General features: G+C 42.1%; 1 long non-coding RNA gene across 1 annotated transcript in view; it reads right to left on the bottom strand.

Moving 5' to 3' along the window:
• Nucleotides 1-18,080, bottom strand: part of LOC147572665 (uncharacterized) — a 416,520-nt gene that overhangs the window by 54,871 nt on the left and 343,569 nt on the right. The window contains exon 8 of the long non-coding RNA XR_015245909.1: nt 3,215-3,276. This is a non-coding gene — a long non-coding RNA (uncharacterized LOC147572665). The remainder of the gene's footprint in view (nt 1-3,214; nt 3,277-18,080) is intronic.

Raw genomic sequence — 18,080 nt, 5'->3', positions numbered from 1 at the left:
TTTACCTTCATGATTAGTTTTTCAACGACAGTGCTGATGGTAGAGAATAATAAAGTTCCCTAAATGTTTACAGATGCTCACAATCTCATTTGACTACAACTCTGATAATCAAGCAGCAGAGCCATTATGAGGTCCATTTTGCAAATATGGCAACCAAGTTCAAGAGATTATTTGGTTTGCCTAAACTCGCACAAGAACTGTCAGTTTTGACTCTCAGTTTAACTTTACTTCCATATCATCAATCACAAGCCTTTATTTTTTCCACAAAATTTTAACATCATAATTGACTACTTTACACCTGAACTTGATGTTTTATTCATCTCCACATGGATAAACCACAGATCAAGCATGTGCTTATTTTCGGATGTGTCTGCTAGAATTTTATTATGAGAATATGGTGTATTGAAATTAACAGCCAGAAGCCACACTGACTCAAAGAAGTACAATATGAGCCTGCTTTGCATTTTCTTAACTTGGGCTAGATGCCTTTGGGGAAAGACTTTAGTCTCTGCACACTCAGAGATACAACAGGAAGAGCGTGGTCCATGACCTACAGGTGACTGCTTCCAGCATCTTTCCTCTTGCTTCATCCCCCAGAGGCTTATACCTACCTCCCACTCATTGTTCACCCTACATCCACAAAGGCACCCTCAGTTGGCTCTGTGAACAAGTAAAATAGGCTAGCTAAACCAGGCACACCTTGACACGTGGCTTGCTCAGCCTCTGGTGCCTACTGCTTCTTACCTTCAATACACACCACTTGGCCATATTAATTTTTGTCACAGGGGGGAGATTGGTCAGTGAAATCTAAATGGGCTTTTCCTATTTATTGATACAATTTCGTGGCAAGAGCAATTTTCAGAGCTTATTTTCCACTCCATTGAATCCCATGTTACTGCAAATGAATATATTCCTCGGTCAGTGCAATGGCAAAACACAGTTGTAAGTGCTTTATGCTTCATTTGGATAAAGAGTTCAGGATATTACCAAATATAAAAGGAAGTTAAGGGCCATATTTCATTAGAAAGCTGTCTCCCCTGTTAATAAAACCTGATGTTGGTGGTAGATGTGCAAAAAAAAAAAAAAAAAAATCAGAGCGGGGACTTGCAGGTCTGGCTGGCATTCAATAAGGCAGTCCGGTGGTTCCAAACACCACCTGAAAAGCACGCCCCCTCTCCAATCAAACCAATATCAACAGCCCCCAAATCAGGAAGAAACTGGATTGTGAGCTGGATATTCTACGAAAATTAAAAATCCAAACCCCAGGCTGAGGTATGTTCTTCCTCAGATAATGGCTTTGCTGCCATTAAAGGAAGACTCATGCTAATGCTGCAAAGTGTAGGAGGTAATGGGTAAGCTCTATGGGCTAATGTGTAGTGGCTTTAATAAATGACATAGTGGATGGGCTGCTTGTATTTTATCTGTTTGTTGGACACAGAAAAAGGTAGCACCATCTCATTTCTCAAATGAGAAAACTTAGGAGCTGCCCTAGGCGAAGTTTAGGAATTCAGACTTTCATAAAAACTAGGTCACTCTCAAATTAAAGGCTTCCCAGTGTCACAAAGGGTGAAGAGAAAATTCCTTTCTGTATCTGGACCCATAACTTAGTCTTTTCTGTACCCTATCTCTATAGTGAATGATCCACATCATAACACACTCCACCAAATTATAGGTAGCTCATTTTATTTAGCCACCAACCCTTGAGAAACCATAGAAGTTATTCACTTTTATAGGTGCTACAAAGAATACCTTCAAAATCTAGGACATGAACATCCCTTTTCATCAGTTACTTGACAGGTACATTAGACCCCAAACTCTACTGTCACTGAACTTCTCTGAAAATTCCAAGTTAAGGTCAAGAGTTCTATCACTGGCTTGACTCTTTCTCATCACCCATTTTTAGGCAGATTCATGGGCCCAGCCCTGCTCCTGACCTCCACATTTCTGTTTCCTGTCTTGGTGATAAACTTTCATCCAAATTTCCATTTCTAATGCTAAAGCTACTATATATCATCAAACTCATTTTTGTGTCACCCAAGAAAGTATGAGGCCTCCTCATGCGTAGACCCGTGCCTTATCCACCCACTTGCCTTGTTTGTTCATGCCAAGAAACCAGTTTCAAACCCAGGCATAAGCCAACAGTCCATGTCCCAGGATCAATACTCAATGTAACAGATATTGCTATGGAGTGTTCTGAGCCCTGAAACATTCTATTCCAAGCCGGCAAAGTCTAGATTCTGCCTTTTCTCTTGTGCTTACCCTGAAGCCTTTATCAGGTTTCATCTGTACACACATTTTGATTCTGGATATTGAGGTCTTCTTTGGTCGTGTTTCTGCCTGTGCTTTCTGTTCAACTGGGCCTTTTGAATATCAAGCCTGCCCTTCCAACTCAGGCTCCCCGCCTTTGCTATGCCCCCCAGCATGTCCTAACCCTTGACACACTGACCTTGGGTATACAACCTGGGTCTGCTACAAGTTTTCTAAACTCTCTGAAACTTATTTTCTTCATATTCTACCTGGTCTTTACTTAGTGTTCAAACACGGCAGCTGATGCCAAGTCTCTTACATTATTTCCTACCAGAGTCACAATTCACCAGAGAAACACCAATCAGAGTTAACCCTCTGGGCTTCAGAATTTAGGGAGTTTGATTTAGTGAGCTCAGTAGCTTGGAAATACTCACATCAAAGCTCGTTTGTAGCTAGATTTCATTCAGATTTGGATTTAACGCCTACATTCTGGAAAATTTGTATCTTTATTTAGGTGAGACTGTTTGCCGTGAACTTTTCCCTTGAGTTTTAGTTAAAGGCAAAATGTTTTAAAAGTCCAAAGTAATTTTGTCTAAACTAAGAAAAAACAAAACAACTCAGCTATCTTTTTTAATCAAAGCTTGACCAGCACACGCAAAGCCTTCTTTGCAGAGTTAATGTAGATGCATTAACACTGGGTCTCACACACAGTTAGTGCTCAATATTGGTCTCCTTGTTTCTTTTCCCAATTCATCTCCCTAATTATGATTTTCTATTTTTCTTCCTTAACTTAGCCCCTGTGTTGTCTTATTACAAATGAGTGAAGTAAAAATAAGGTCATTAAAGAACTCCTGGATACCATAAACATCTGCCCAGAAAGATCTATCTATAGTTTTAAAGTATTTTTTTCAGTATTCACAAATTCATTAATACACTGTTTCCAAATAGGCATTTATTAAACACTCACCATGTACCAGGCATTGAGCTGTGTTCCAGATTCTCAACATTCTTGACCTGAAGACTTTCTCTCTGTAGGGGAGATGAAGGTATAAGAGATAAATTTCATGCTATTCATTAAGTGTGACAGGACACTAAGATGACTCTTTGATATAAACATATGGAGAGCTCTAAGTTTTTCAAGTGAAACCCAAAGTCACAACTTAGGGGTTGATAGTTTATACACCCAATAATCAACTGTCTTATGTGAGAAGTCCTATATTTTCCTGAAGAGCTAGAATGTGTCGAAAAGACTAATGAGAAACGAACATCCATGTGAATGTCAAGGAGACTGGTTGTCAAGATGGCAGGATGGGGCTGAGACCATGAAGGGACTGTGAGTGTCAGCAGAGGGGTATTGGTTACAGAGGTGGATGAGCTTCTCCTCAGCAAAGGTGAGCAATGTCAGAGAATGATGACAGACAAAATACCAGAACATTATTTGAATGCTTGGAATTTAGACCACCTTTGGGTTAAAGAAAAGAAGAAAAAAATCCTAAACTGACTATTTATACAAAAAATCTGAGGAGGAAAATGGTATTAAAAGACTTTGTCTATCTTAAACAGGTAAGATTAAAATTCCTCCCATTGGTGGATGTTCAGACTCAAGATTTAAGGTAAATTCAGATATAAGGATACAAAGCTCAATTTGCACAATGGAGTCTGTAATTATGAAATCCACACCATCTACATACATAATCATAGTGTTTTTTAATATAAGAGATGGTGAACACTTTGGAAGAAAGATATGGTCTTGTTCACCTTCTGAAGAGTGAACAGAGTATAGATTTTGGGAATAAGTTCATATGATGTTTGAGTTTTAGCTCTGTTCATTTGTTGGCTGTATAAACTTTTGGAATCTCTATTTCCTCATCTGCAAACTATGGATCATGTAAGTTACCATATATCAAGGATGTTATGAAGATTTAATTAATGTGTGGGAGATATCTGGTACTCAATCAGTTAATGTTTTCTTTTTCCCCTGTATCTTTTCTTTTCCCAGCACATAGCAAAGAACATAACACATACCAGATACTCAGTAAACACATGGCTTTCCTTGCCTGTAGCACCCTCCCCACTTGTATTGCCCAGCATGATCCTGGAACAGCATCTCCCTGCTCTTCCCTTAAACATTTCAAGTGGATCTTAATTAGACTCACTGTGTCTTTCAAGTCAAGAATGAATCATTAATGTTATTATTCCCATGTTGTAGACCAAGAAACTGAGGCACAGGATGGTTCAGGAACATCCTCAAAGTAACATAGCTAGTAAGATAGTGGAACCAAGATATGTCCAACTCTAGAGTCCATACCTCTAAGCAATTTTCTCTCCTGATTCCAGGTTCATCCAATTCCAAGCTCATACTCCTCTCACACTGCCATGCTCCTCCCTCCCACAGATCAGTTTTTCTTCTTATAAATTCCTCATTTGGTTTGAGATAGTTTTGACAAAGTTAAACTTTCAGTTCCCAGGGGAAGAACTTTGTAATTCTGAGCTCTACAAAGCACTATGGCATGCAGCCACCTTTTCAAATTTCTGCTAAATCAGCCAGCAAGCTCTTAGTGAGAACCAATATTTGGTATTGAGTTCTGAAGGATTTTGGAACTGCAACTGAAGATCTTGAGCCACGAAGACAGATGGGACACTGAAGTTAGCCTAATCAATGACATGCAGCTCCCTTAGACTTCTATTTTATCCATGGAGAGTGAAGCATCAGCTCAGGAGCTGTGGCGTGAGGGAGCCTGGCAGTCCAACTCAAAGAAAGAGAAGAATCTAAAGACAACCTGCTCTTCGAACAAAAATTTCCTTGGATATTTGATAAGAGATGATAATCAGTAATGTTTCCTTCTATCCCTTAAATATCAAAGTAAGGATCTCTCACCCTCTAAGGCTGGCCACTTCCAGTACAATGCAGACTCCAAGAAAGCAGGGCCCATTGTCCATTATATCTCAAGTGCCCAGCACAGGACCTGACACATTGTAGGTTCTCAATAAATATTCATTGGAATAATAATCAAATGAATTTTCCTTCTTATTTTGAAAACTCTGACTCAGAAATATTGCATTCTGTCTCAGTTGACTCGATTTGGCTGTAGGGGATTGGTAGCAGTGGTGGGGAGGGGAGGGGAGCGGAGGGGAGGGGAGGGGAGGGGAGGGAAGGGGAGGCGAGGCAAGGGAAGGCAAGGGAAGGCAAAGGCAAAGGCAAAGGCAAAGGCAAAGGCAAAGGCAAAGGCAAAGGCAAAGGCAAGGCAAGGCAAGGCAAGGCAAGGCAAGGCAAGGCAAGGGAAGGCAAGGGAAGGGAAGGGAAGGCAAGGGAAGGCAAGGGAAGGGAAGGCAAGGGAAGGCAAGGGAAGGCAAGGGAAGGGAAAGCAAGGGAAGGCAAGGGAAGGCAAGGGAAGGCAAGGGAAGGGAAGACAAGGGAAGGCAAGGGAAGGCAAGGGAAGGCAAGGGAAGGCAAGGGAAGGCAAGGGAAGGCGAGGCAAGGGAAGGCAAGAGAAGGCAAGGGAAGGCAAGGGAAGGCAAGGGAAGGCAAGGGAAGGCAAAGGCAAAGGCAAAGGCAAAGGCAAAGGCAAAGGCAAAGGCAAAGGCAAAGGCAAGGCAAGGCAAGGCAAGGCAAGGCAAGGCAAGGCAAGGCAAGGGAAGGCAAGGGAAGGGAAGGCAAGGGAAGGCAAGGGAAGGGAAGGGAAGGGAAGGCAAGGGAAGGCAAGGGAAGGCAAGGGAAGGCAAGGGAAGGCAAGGGAAGGCAAGGCAAGGGAAGGCAAGGGAAGGCAAGGGAAGGGAAGGGAAGGGAAGGGAAGGCAAGGGAAGGCAAGGGAAGGCAAGGGAAGGCAAGGGAAGGCAAGGGAAGGCAAGGGAAGGCAAGGGAAGGCAAGGGAAGGCAAGGGAAGGCAAGGGAAGGCAAGGGAAGGCAAGGGAAGGCAAGGGAAGGCAAGGGAAGGCAAGGGAAGGCAAGGGAAGGCAAGGGAAGGCAAGGGAAGGCAAGGGAAGGCAAGGGAAGGCAAGGGAAGGCAAGGGAAGGCAAGGGAAGGCAAGGGAAGGCAAGGGAAGGCAAGGGAAGGCAAGGGAAGGCAAGGGAAGGCAAGGGAAGGCAAGGGAAGGCAAGGGAAGGCAAGGGAAGGCAAGGGAAGGCAAGGGAAGGCAAGGGAAGGCAAGGGAAGGCAAGGGAAGGGAAGGCAAGGGAAGGCAAGGGAAGGCAAGGGAAGGCAAGGGAAGGCAAGGGAAGGCAAGGGAAGGCAAGGGAAGGCAAGGGAAGGCAAGGGAAGGCAAGGGAAGGCAAGGGAAGGGATAGGCATTAACCATTACTCTATATCAGGCACGATGTTTCCTCTACATGATATTATTTAGTCCTCATCACAACCCTGTTAGGTATATATTAATACTCCATTTTACAGATAAAGAAACTGGATCTCAGGGCGGTAAGGCAATCAGCCCAAGACAGCACAGCCAGAAATAATTTCTAAATCAATGTTTCCACTGTACTTGTGGAGCAGTTTTCATGAAGGCCAAGAAACTGATGGATGTTCATGGTTTGCTTCCTCCTTAACATTGCTATTAGACAGACAGTTTGATCTAATAATCATTCATACTTAGTATAACATTTTGAGCACTTACTATGTACCAGGAATTGTAGTGCTTTATGTATATTAGTACATTTGATTATTTCAGCATCCCGTGAGGTTAGTGATGTTATTGTTTCTATTTTATGGACAATGGGTAAAAATTTTGAGGCACAACCAATTTGTCTAAGGTCATATATCTAATAGGCAGTGGCCCTCTTTTCATATCCAGGCAGTTTGCTCAGTGCCCCAGCTCTTGGTCACTTTGCTACAAAAGTAGCACTTTCCCCCCAAATCCCCACCCCTGGATAGTCTACTAGGAGAAGTCTAGGGCTACCAAAGCGTGGTTGGTCTCCACTGCCACAGTGAAGGGTACCCCTAAAGCAATTCATCACATTGTAGACATTCAGTAGCAACAAAGTAACCCTGTCAAATTCTGGGTTAGTTTGAATGGGTAAGTTCTTGCCCTTTCATATAGGCATATTAAATAGGGACTTCTTAGCATAACTCGGTTTGGAATTTTACTACATTTGGATTGTCATTTCTTTTTTCTTCAGCTTCTTGCTTGTTTTAGTTTTAGCTTTTTAAATTTTTCAATGTTTATTTTTGAGAGAGAGGGAGGGGGAGGGGGGGAGAGAGAGAGAGAAAGAGAGAGAGAGAGAGAAAGAATGAATGAATATGAATGAGTGGGGGAGAGGCAGAGAGAGGGAGACACAGAATCCGAAGCAGGCTCCAGGCTCTGAGCTGTCAGCACAGAGCCTGACGTGAGGCTCGAATTCATGAACTGCAAGATCATGACCTGAGCTGAAGTCAGACACTTAACCGACTGAACCACGCAGGTGCCCCTTAGTTTTTGTTTTAAGGAAGACTCACACAGTCATTGATTGCACCAAGTTTTATCAGTGCATGCTGATAATTCTGCTCAAAGTCACTAGATGCTCACCTTTAAAGAAACCTCAGAGAATCAATGATGCCGTCTGGCCCACTGGCACATTATACTGTAAAGTGGCTCAGGATGTGAATCAGAAAGAAGAGCTAAAAATCTAGAAGCATAAAGTATCATAGGCATATTCCTCTGAGAAAATAAGAGATGACCAGAGTCAGGTGCAGATGAACCAATCAAAGTGCAGAAGACTCTTCCTTCAATTTCCTCATCTATCCACTTTCCTAAAAACTCTACTGCTGCCCTGCCCTCAAAGCTAAAAATGAAAGTAATCTCTAAACATGAGATTGAAATTTAATTTTCCTGGTGACCTATCTTGTGAATACAATAAATAATATCTTTTTAATTTCTTTATTGTAACTATGTAATAAATATGGGGAATGGCATTTTTCATTCAATTCTCAAGAGTGAGATTTAACCAAATTATGCTGGTCATGTGTCTAAAATTATTCTCCCTTATGGAGAGCTGCTACTTTTTAAAATCAAGGGCAGTGGCCAGTAGATGAAGCCTTAGCAATTAATCTGAAATTGAAGAAGAACATAACAGGCAGGTGTTTCCGTTTGAACTGCTCCTATCCCTGAGTCAGGCCAAACAGACACTATAATGAAGGGATTCTTCTCCATTGTCTGTTCTAGTAATACAGCTGGAATAGGAAGAGGCATTCTCTACAAGATAACATGCTACTGCAAGAATTATGAAGTGAACCACAGCCTCGCAAAAACAAAGAATGGCTACTCAGAAAGAAATGTTAGAAATACTAATCCCAGTGAGTAGAACAAGCCCAAGACTAACAGGTCTACAAACCCAGCCATATCTTCTTCTCTAGCATCCACAAATCATGTTGAATTGGACATTAAGAAACACTGTTCATGTCTTGAAGTAACCACATGAGTTTGGACAAGCCACTTCACTTCTCTAGGTCTCCTTTTCCTCCTCCATAATGAGTGGCCACTGGATTATTAGATCAGATGGATGATCATGAACCCCCAATTCCTCAAACATAGTATGATTCTAAAGACAAGCATGTTGTTTCATTTACATTGATTCACAAATTCATATTTATTCACATAACTTGAGGGCACTGGGCGATTTTATTTTTTAGCAAAATAATGTCTAAATACCCCAAGGTGTCTCACGTTAGGGATCATATTTTGCAGGGCAGATGAGGTTAAATTTAGATTTTGTGTTTTTACACTAGTGATGAATAAGATTCTTTAAAAGCAAAGTGACACGGGGCACTTGGGTGGCTCAGTCAGTTAAGCATCCGACACTTGGTTTTGACTCAGGTCATAATCTCATGGTTTGCGGGTTCAAGCCCCATATCCAATTCTGCGCTGGCAGTGCGGAACCTGCTTGGGATTCTGTCTCCACGCCCCTCTCTCTCAAAATAAGTAAATAAACTAAAAAAAAAAAACCCAAAGTGATACATTTGGAAAGGGGGTGGTTTGGAAGGATGGAGGAAGGAAATATTATCGGTTCAGATGTACAGGAAGCAAACTTGTAGCTGCCAATGGCTGCCACCAATCAGCAGGTGACCTATATTTGTAATGTATTATTTACTACTGATGTTCGCCCAACCTGCTGGAAGCAGATACATGCAGTTCCTATCCTGAGGAGCAGATCAAGGACAGTGATAAGTAATATTGACTTAAGTCACTGTCATCAGTTCTAACTAAAACATAAGCACTGGGTCAATTTAACAAGCACATCGACCAACACAGCACAATGTCTGCACAAGGGACGTGATGCTATTGAGAGAGGATACAGATTTTTCCTGAAGCTTTGCTGAGCTTTACAAGAGATGGTTTATGGGCAGAGGACAGGGCTAGCTTTGCTGAATGTACAAGATACATGCTACATTGCATACAGGCTTTCTTTCTTACCACGTTACCAACGTTGCTTACATAAGTTTATGAAAATTGGAGGGTTCATTGAGTTAATATCAAGAATTATGAAAGTACTTGAACCCACGAAGAAGACCATAAATATAGCCACTGCTATTCTGAAGTCTAGACTATACTGCTGCAGTGGTCCCTAGTGTGCTATTTGGCATTCCTTTTAATTTCCCTCCAGTTGTAATGAGATAACCAAGGTTTATAATACAGTAAATGTATAATTAAATGCAGATTATATGGCATTCCTGGCAGAACGATTCAAGATGCTGGACTGACACTACAAAAAACTATGACCACCACCTTGAACACAGATTTGTTGTTCGGGGAGATAAAATCTATAGCAAAATGGCTCACTTACAAAAGTCCAAGCTGTTAACTCTAGTGTTGATTGGCAAACTTAGCCATTTCAAGCACCTTTTATTCAGTCATTCACTTAACAAATATTTGTTGGAGGCCTACTATGTGTCAGGCACCGTGCAGGGCCCTGTACACAACATACAGCCACATGCACCTAACATTCCACAGGGGAGATAGATAGTGAGCAGACATATTAATACACAGAAAAGTTACATATCAGGATAAGCTCTACACAGAAAACAAGCAAGGAGATGCTATAGGAACAATGGAGAAAGGTAGCATTTCTGGCCTATGTTACAAAACAAATTAGACGATTGAAGAAATCATCTAAGGAAACTGGTATAAGCCTGTTGGCTCCCTTATCTGAACCATTAAGGACACAGTACTAGTAGATGCCCCTGTGGCTGTCAGGAGGGCTGGGGGAAGGCCTGAAATATAGTCAGCTTTCATGGGGAGACAGTATGATACCCAAGGTGATGAGTCAAAACACCTGGACTCAATTTTTGGTTCTGCTCATTGCTGACTGTATTTTTGGACAAGTTAACTGCTTCAATTATTGCTTTTCTCATAATCAAAGTGGGATAATACCTGGTTTGCTTATTTCTACCATGGTGGTGTAGGGAATAAATTAATATGAAATTATAAAGTGCTTTGCAAATGTTAGTTGTGTGATTATTAGGTCAACCCTAAGAATATCCCATCCTTTCTCATACCTTCAAGATGCCAGCCATGGAGACATTACCCTGTTTCTTTTCCTCCTGGCTTTATATATAAAATGCCAGGAATATAAACCTTGCCTTCTAGCAAAATGTGTCCTCTGACATACAGTGTGCACGAACTTCAATCTGCAAGCAGAAGAGGGATCTTAAGTGCTCTGCATCAGGAATTGGGAATATGCTTATTAGTCAGTTGTTTGACATCTTGGTGGCAACTTCTTTTCAGTGATCAAGTTATATAAGGAAATAATCAGTAAATAGATAGATTGCCTCATTATGCAAAGTGAAATACAATCTGCCTTAGAAAGGAGAATCATGCCGAGAAGCTTGCTGAACAGACTCTGCCTCCAATTAAGCTCCGATTATAGAGCTGCACTTTAGTTGAAAATCCGTTCTCCAGAATGGCTGAGATTTCAAGGGACATGGTCAACATGGTAATAATAATGATACCGTGCTGTTTTCTGCAATTCCTTTTCCCAAGGAACTCAGAGCTCCATCCTGACATTCTCTTGTCTTTTATATTCAAACGCGGTTGGGAGGATGAGGGGTACAGACTCTTTCTCTCTGTCCTTCTAGACAGAACCAATGGGGGGAAAATATCCTGTAGGGTTTACCTGGGGAGCCAGGTTAGGAATCAAAGCCTGGGGCAGGGGCTGGGGGTGGGGGGTTGTTGTGGGGAAGGGAGGGAACACAGGTGCTTCCTCACCAATCTTCTTAGTTAGCATCATTTAGGTGCTGATGGGTATGTGGTGTTATACCAAGAGTTTTAAATAACAGAGAAGCTGGCTTGGCCTCTGAAGCAACAAAGATGTCGGTGGGGAACAAAAGCACCCCAAGAAACACTGAACAAATTTACAAATTAAGTAAATCCTGAGGAATCCAAGGGGCATCTCATAAACATTACCATGTGTCCTATCATCTACTGTCCCACAAAGACCAACAGCATATTATTGCCAAATTGCATGAAACTGAAGGTGAGCATCAAGGCATGCCAGTATTTTTCCTTACTGTTAAGGTGGGAAAAATGCTGCCAATTAAACTCTGACGTATTTCTTTCTTAACACTGACTGTAGAACATACCTTGATTTTAGGTATGTTAAACTGTAGAGAGAAATGTGTTCTCGATTAATTAATACATTTGTTGTTTTTACCATGCCCATAAAAGGACACACAAGAACTAAAGAAATCTCAGGAGATTGTATAGCTAATTTGATAGCAAAACTCAAGGGTCTTCTCCATAAGGAAAAACAAGGACTCTTCAGAAAAGCAGGGGCTTGAAGGTAAATATGAAAGAAGGGTGCAAAATCATGCCGGGTTCAGGGAGGGCACACAACATGAGGACTGCTAACCAAATCCTGGGAACCCAGAATGAGGGGAGTTCCTATGAGCTTAAAGAAAGAAATTTCAGAAGCAAAAGGATGTGTTATTTCACACAGCAGGCAGTCTACATAAGGAACTCATTACCCCTAGAGATAGCATAGACTAAAAAAAAGATAATTTGGTGCAAAAAGGGTTTTAGATAAATTCATGGGTGATAGATCCATAATGGAGTCCATCCTCTATACACTTAAATACTCTTATTAAGTCATCACTTCAGCATTTCCCTTCTGTGCTAAATAATAGTGCTTCCTCTAGCTTTCCCTGATAGTCCCCATTTTCCAATCCTTCAATTTTATCTGTCCTACTTTAAATCAGTGGTCCCTTTTAATGAGTTTTCCCCCTTTTAATGAGTCCCTGAAAACATTATCATGGAAAGTTCAGGTATAATGTAATCCCAAGTCACTATCAGAGTTTAAAGCTCTTTGAGGGCAGAGACGTTTCATCTTCACCTTTGAAATGTCATAGTACCCAGCAAAGTGCCTGGAATAAATTTCCATTGGATGCGTGTGTGAACAAATGAGTGAATGTGTATAATCCCAGTTCTCTGACACCCTTATTGATACCTAGGTCCCTGTGCTCTGTGTGCATTGTTTATGTGTACCATGGCAGATGTTGGGGCAGGAGCTGGGAGGGGGGAGTGGTTGTTGTGGGAAAGGAAGGAAACACAGGTTTAAGTGTTTAGGGAATATGAAAGCTTAACCTGTGCCCCATAGTCAAGTGTCTGTTCTTGCCATTAGGACACAAGAAAAAAGAACAGAGTAGGTGGATAGGTAGGAAACTTAAGTAGGCAGTGTATATATGCATATATGATTATACATATATATATATATACACACATATGTATATACAGTGTGTGTGTATCTATACATATAGATAGATACACACACACACATAAATATATGCACTATAGTTTTTCCTATAGTAACAACTCCCTTAAAAAAAACCAAACAGGGGCGCCTGGGTGGCGCAGTCGGTTAAGCGTCCGACTTCAGCCAGGTCACGATCTCGCGGTCCGTGGGTTCAAGCCCCGCGTCAGGCTCTGGGCTGATGGCTCAGAGTCTGGAGCCTGTTTCCGATTCTGTGTCTTCCTCTCTCTCTGCCCCTCCCCCGTTCATGCTCTGTCTCTCTCTGTCCCAAAAATAAACAAATGTTGAAAAAAAAAATTAAAAAAAACAAAAAAACAAAAAAACAAAAAAAAAAACCAAACCAAACAACTATTCCTTGCACAATCTACATGATTTGCAGCTGTCCATGGGGGGTCAGCTGACAGCCTTCTGGAAGTGCTGCAGAAGGAGGTTAACTGAGCTGTCACTGCACCCTCAGGATTTCTGGTTTTGAGAAAATCAGCTGTTCAAAGTTATTAAATACCCCACAGGAGATGAGACTGGAATAGTAGGAGTTGTCTAAGGTGGAAAGTAGTCAAAAATACTAGGAGATAACAGACTTGTAAGATTGGTTTCACTGCCTCTTACAAAGGCCCCCTCTTGCTCATGGAGCAGAGTGTTGACGGAAGTTCTCTTAATTAGAAAGATCACCATTAACCAGAAGGTGGCTTTGGTGACCTGGGCAGGAATCCTCCAACAAGCCTGAACTGCATTCCAGCAATCCCCAAGTGTGGACTGGTAAAAAGCCTATCAGTGACATCATTTAGGACACACATAAGGAAAAAAGGGCAGTTAGTGCTGCTGTGAATGCAAGGGTCATGTCCCTCTGGCCTCCTTACTCAGCAGTCTAGATTTCTGCTGATGGGGAAATACTAAAGAAAAAATTATTATTCACACACACACACACACACACACACACACACGAATGTGTATTTATTTCTTCATAGCAGTTTTGGGACCTCTTTTGAGACAAGTTCTAAAACCTCACTTTGACAACAAACACTCCTTTATGAACATTTGTCTTTTCCCCAGTGATCTGAGTTAGCACTCATCATTGTGTTCTTTATATACCGTATTTATGGAAATGACACCATGTGAGAATGAGATGCTTTATGACTGGTAATCTCTGTCTTGTTAGGTGGGATTTATGAGACCAGAGGGGCAGCCCTCCTCACTGGCCTTGAGCCTGATGTCAACATTTTATACATTTTCCCTTCCTCCTTGTTAAGGAATTGAAGATTCATTTTATCGTGTATTATCTATTGATTTTCCTTTCCTTTGGCCATATTTGCTAAATATTGAAAAAAATAAAGGAGTACTGCTTAAGTGCATCTTTTATAATGTGTTCCTGGGTCTGTGTGCATATATCTGTCCCTGTGCACCTGTGTGTGTGCAAGCACCCGTTATGTGTGTATGCACACTTGTGTGTCTGTGTGTCTGAGTGGTTGGGACTACTTGAGGCCACACAAGGGACAAATCCTAGTCCCAAATAAAAAATATTCCATTTCCTCTAAGCACCCATCCCCATTCATCCGCTGTACCCCTGTCAACAGGTTTATATTCTGCAGGAGGCACAAAGGCAACAGCCACCTTCCATTGGATACACTGGCCACATTGCGAGTTTCCTCAACCTTCCCAGTCAGCAAGTACCATTTATCTTCACAGACAATTTGCCTCTACCATCACTCACGGGACATCCTTGTTGCTGTATTTCGCACAGGACAATGACAAATCATTTGGTGTCCCAGAGCTTCTAGACAAGGGGTCTGTCTTCTGTTCATGTCAAAGATGGACAGGGCTCAGTCTAGTGGGCCAGAACCAGGAACTGTTCAAAAGACTCATATGTATGGAATATCCTTCAAATGTGATGTGGAGAAAGAGGGGAGACACAGAAAAATGAGGAAACCTGTTGAGACATCAAGGCTCTACTTGCTTGCCTTGACCATCTTTGCAGGGACAAAAACAAATTTTCTACTGTGTGCAAGATACTATTTTCCATCCCCAGAGAGCTTCCATAGCTAATACTACACTAATATAAAATGGCATATCTCATCTCTCAGTTTCTGCATCTGTATATTGTTACCTCCATGCTACAGATGATGAAACTGAAGTGCAGAGAATTTGCAGGGCTGGCCCAAGAGCAATAATGGAGAACAGTGGCAGAGTTTCGGTTCAATCCCCAACACAGCAGTACAAAGCAAGGGCCAGGAGTAGGGTTCAGCACAACACCCTAAAATGCCACAGCTGCCTTCTGCTGACTTCCTCCCAATGAAAGGCCTCTGAGCCTTAGTTACCTCATAAGTGGGATTGCTAATGAGGGTGATTTCTACCTCATATGGGCTGATGAAATGACTGGATGAGATAATGAATGTAGAGCCATAAGCAGCGTACCTAGTCTGTAGTAAACTTACAATAATAGTTGGTATTTTTATTCTTATATTTCATGTTATTATTCTCAAAGAGAACCTTTGGAAGATTCACAGTGTTCCAGGGGTATCAGATGGTTCACTTTGGTAAAATGCATAAAATTTGCAGATGACCCAGAAGAATGGAAAGATAATTTTTCCGTGATAAAGAAACTTAGTATAATGTTTTTATGAGCTAAAAATGTGTAGTAAAAAAGTAATAGAAAAAAATCACCAAATCAAGTATTACCTGGGGCAATAAAAAAATTAAATCAATGTCTTTAATTATATTTGTAAGCTTCTAAATTGTAAAGGTTATTGGGGTCTAGCCTTCCTTGCATACCCTTAAAAATTAATCCTGGTTGTGTTCTATATTCCAATGATGGTGCAAGTATTGTCCTCTGCTTTCATGAAATTTTCTTGCTCTGCTCTATGGCATGGAGCTTTTTGACGTTTAAATCTGGCATTACCCATTTTCAGGGGTGGGGGAGGGCTAAGGAGGTTTCTAGGGAAATAAAGACCAAAATACATATCCTTTAGATTGAGATCATACTTTAGCTTTTGCTGCACATCAACCACACCACAACTTAGAGACTTATAAACATTCCCATTATTTAAGTCATGATTCTCCCAGGTGGTTCTTTTGGCCTAGGCTGGGGTGGGTTCAGCAAATCTCAGCTAGGACTGTCATATTACACTCAGACTCACCTCTCACAGTACCTGATAGATACAAACAGAAAGCTGATCAATGTTTTTTACCTTAATGGATTAATGAGTTAATGAATTAATGGGTGAATAAATGAAGTAATCTGCACATGGCCCTTTTTGGACACTCTTTGGTACAGGGCTTTCCTTTAGAGAACTAAGAAGCAATTAATTTATTTTCTTCAGCAACTTCCCAATGCCCCTTGTCTCTCGGATGGCTTCTACACATTCTGCCTCCCAGCTGGCCACAAACGTAGACCTGCCCTCCCTGAGTGCTGCCCCAAGTTAATCACACAACTTCTCCCGAATCTTCCCTTCCTTTTTTCCCTTTAACACTCCCATTCTTTTGGGGCACCTGGATGGCTCAACTGGTTGAGTATCTGACTCTTGATATCAGCTCAGGCCATGATCTCATGGGTTCAAGCCTCACATTAGGCTCTGTGCAGTCAGTGCGGAGCCTCTTCGGATTCTCTTTCTGTCCCTTACCCCTCCCTCTCTCTCTCAAAATAAATAAATATTTTAATTTTTTTTTTCAACGTTTATTTATTTTTGGGACAGAGAGAGACAGAGCATGAATGGGGGAGGGGCAGAGAGAGAGGGAGACACAGAATCGGAAACAGGCTCCAGGCTCTGAGCCATCAGCCCAGAGCCCGATGCGGGGCTCGAACTCATGGACCGCGAGATCGTGACCTGGCTGAAGTCGGACGCTTAACCGACTGCGCCACCCAGGCGCCCCAAAAATAAATAAATATTTTTAAAAATTTGTTAAAAAAAAAAAAAACCTCCCATTCTTTCAATGCCCTGAGAAAAAAGAGAAATTTTTCTCCCCTTAATGGGAAGAAATACAAAGTCACCCTGCCATGGCAGGAGTACTGGGCAGATGCTGTGGCCATTTTGATGACCCATCCCAGGTCACAATCTATGGATTCTCAATGTGCCACACCATCCCAGACCACTAGGTAGCACAGAAGTGTTGCTATGTAAAAGAGAGCAGAACACTGCTTTCTAATATTCTTTTTTTCTATTAAAAAAAATGCTCCTGGAATGTCAGCAATTCTAACCTAAAATAGATGCCTCAGCCCCAGTCAAACAGCCTTTAAGTTCTTTAGAATGCATTCATCACAGACTGGAGAAGTGACAGACACACTCTGAAGAGGAAATCCCAAGACCAAAATAGTCATCTGTCACTCCTGACAGAGGAGGGCGTGTGTGCTGGGAGGGGAACATAAGGTGGAGAGGACAACCCTATGGAGGGGCTGCTCTGGGCCCCCACATGCCACTCTGTGTGGGGGGGGGGAGTGGGACAGGGAATCTGGGACTTCACAGGGAATGTGGGAAGTTGGGAGACTCCATTCTGTGCAAGTCTGTTTTAGATAAGCTTGATTTCTTAGAGTAAATAATGGACTGGGCATGACTGGTGGTGAGCTCAGTCCTCTGTTTAACTGAACAGAGATGGCCACTTGGTCCTCATGCCAGAGCCTGAAAGAGGCAGATCATTAGCAGACACCCATACCCCCAGTGGGGTAAAGGAAGGTTTTAATAGAAAGTGTCAAGGGACCAAACCCAAATTATCTGTACGTTTGTTCAGCTTCTGAGGGTGCATTCTAACTTGTCACACTCCCACTTCCACATGTAGTCACAGAGCTCCGTGCCATCAACTTGTGCAGATTCTGTCGGCTCTATCTACTCCCCCTCGCTCCCCACCCAAGGCCAGGCTATTGCCCACTTCATGCCGGCTGCTGTGCAGAATCCTGAGCGTCCTCCCTCTGGGCTTTACCACCTTCATAGCAATTCTACTCTTTCTAGAATATAATTCTGACTGTGTCACTGTCCCCAGCCTCAGGTTCCACATAGCTCTCAGGATCAAGTTCAGATATTCTGGCTCTATCCTCCCCTACCTCTCTATTCTCCCACCTCCACACACACCTCACTTCCTCCCACCCACCCTCCCCACACACCTTCAAAACAGTCATTTGAAACTACTTGTGGTTCCT

The sequence above is a fragment of the Puma concolor genome, chromosome E4, assembly GCF_028749965.1.
Source record: "Puma concolor isolate L17-30 chromosome E4, mPumCon1.1.hap2, whole genome shotgun sequence".
NCBI classification, from domain to species: domain Eukaryota; kingdom Metazoa; phylum Chordata; class Mammalia; order Carnivora; family Felidae; genus Puma; species Puma concolor.
This window is presented reverse-complemented; position numbering and strand designations above follow the sequence as displayed.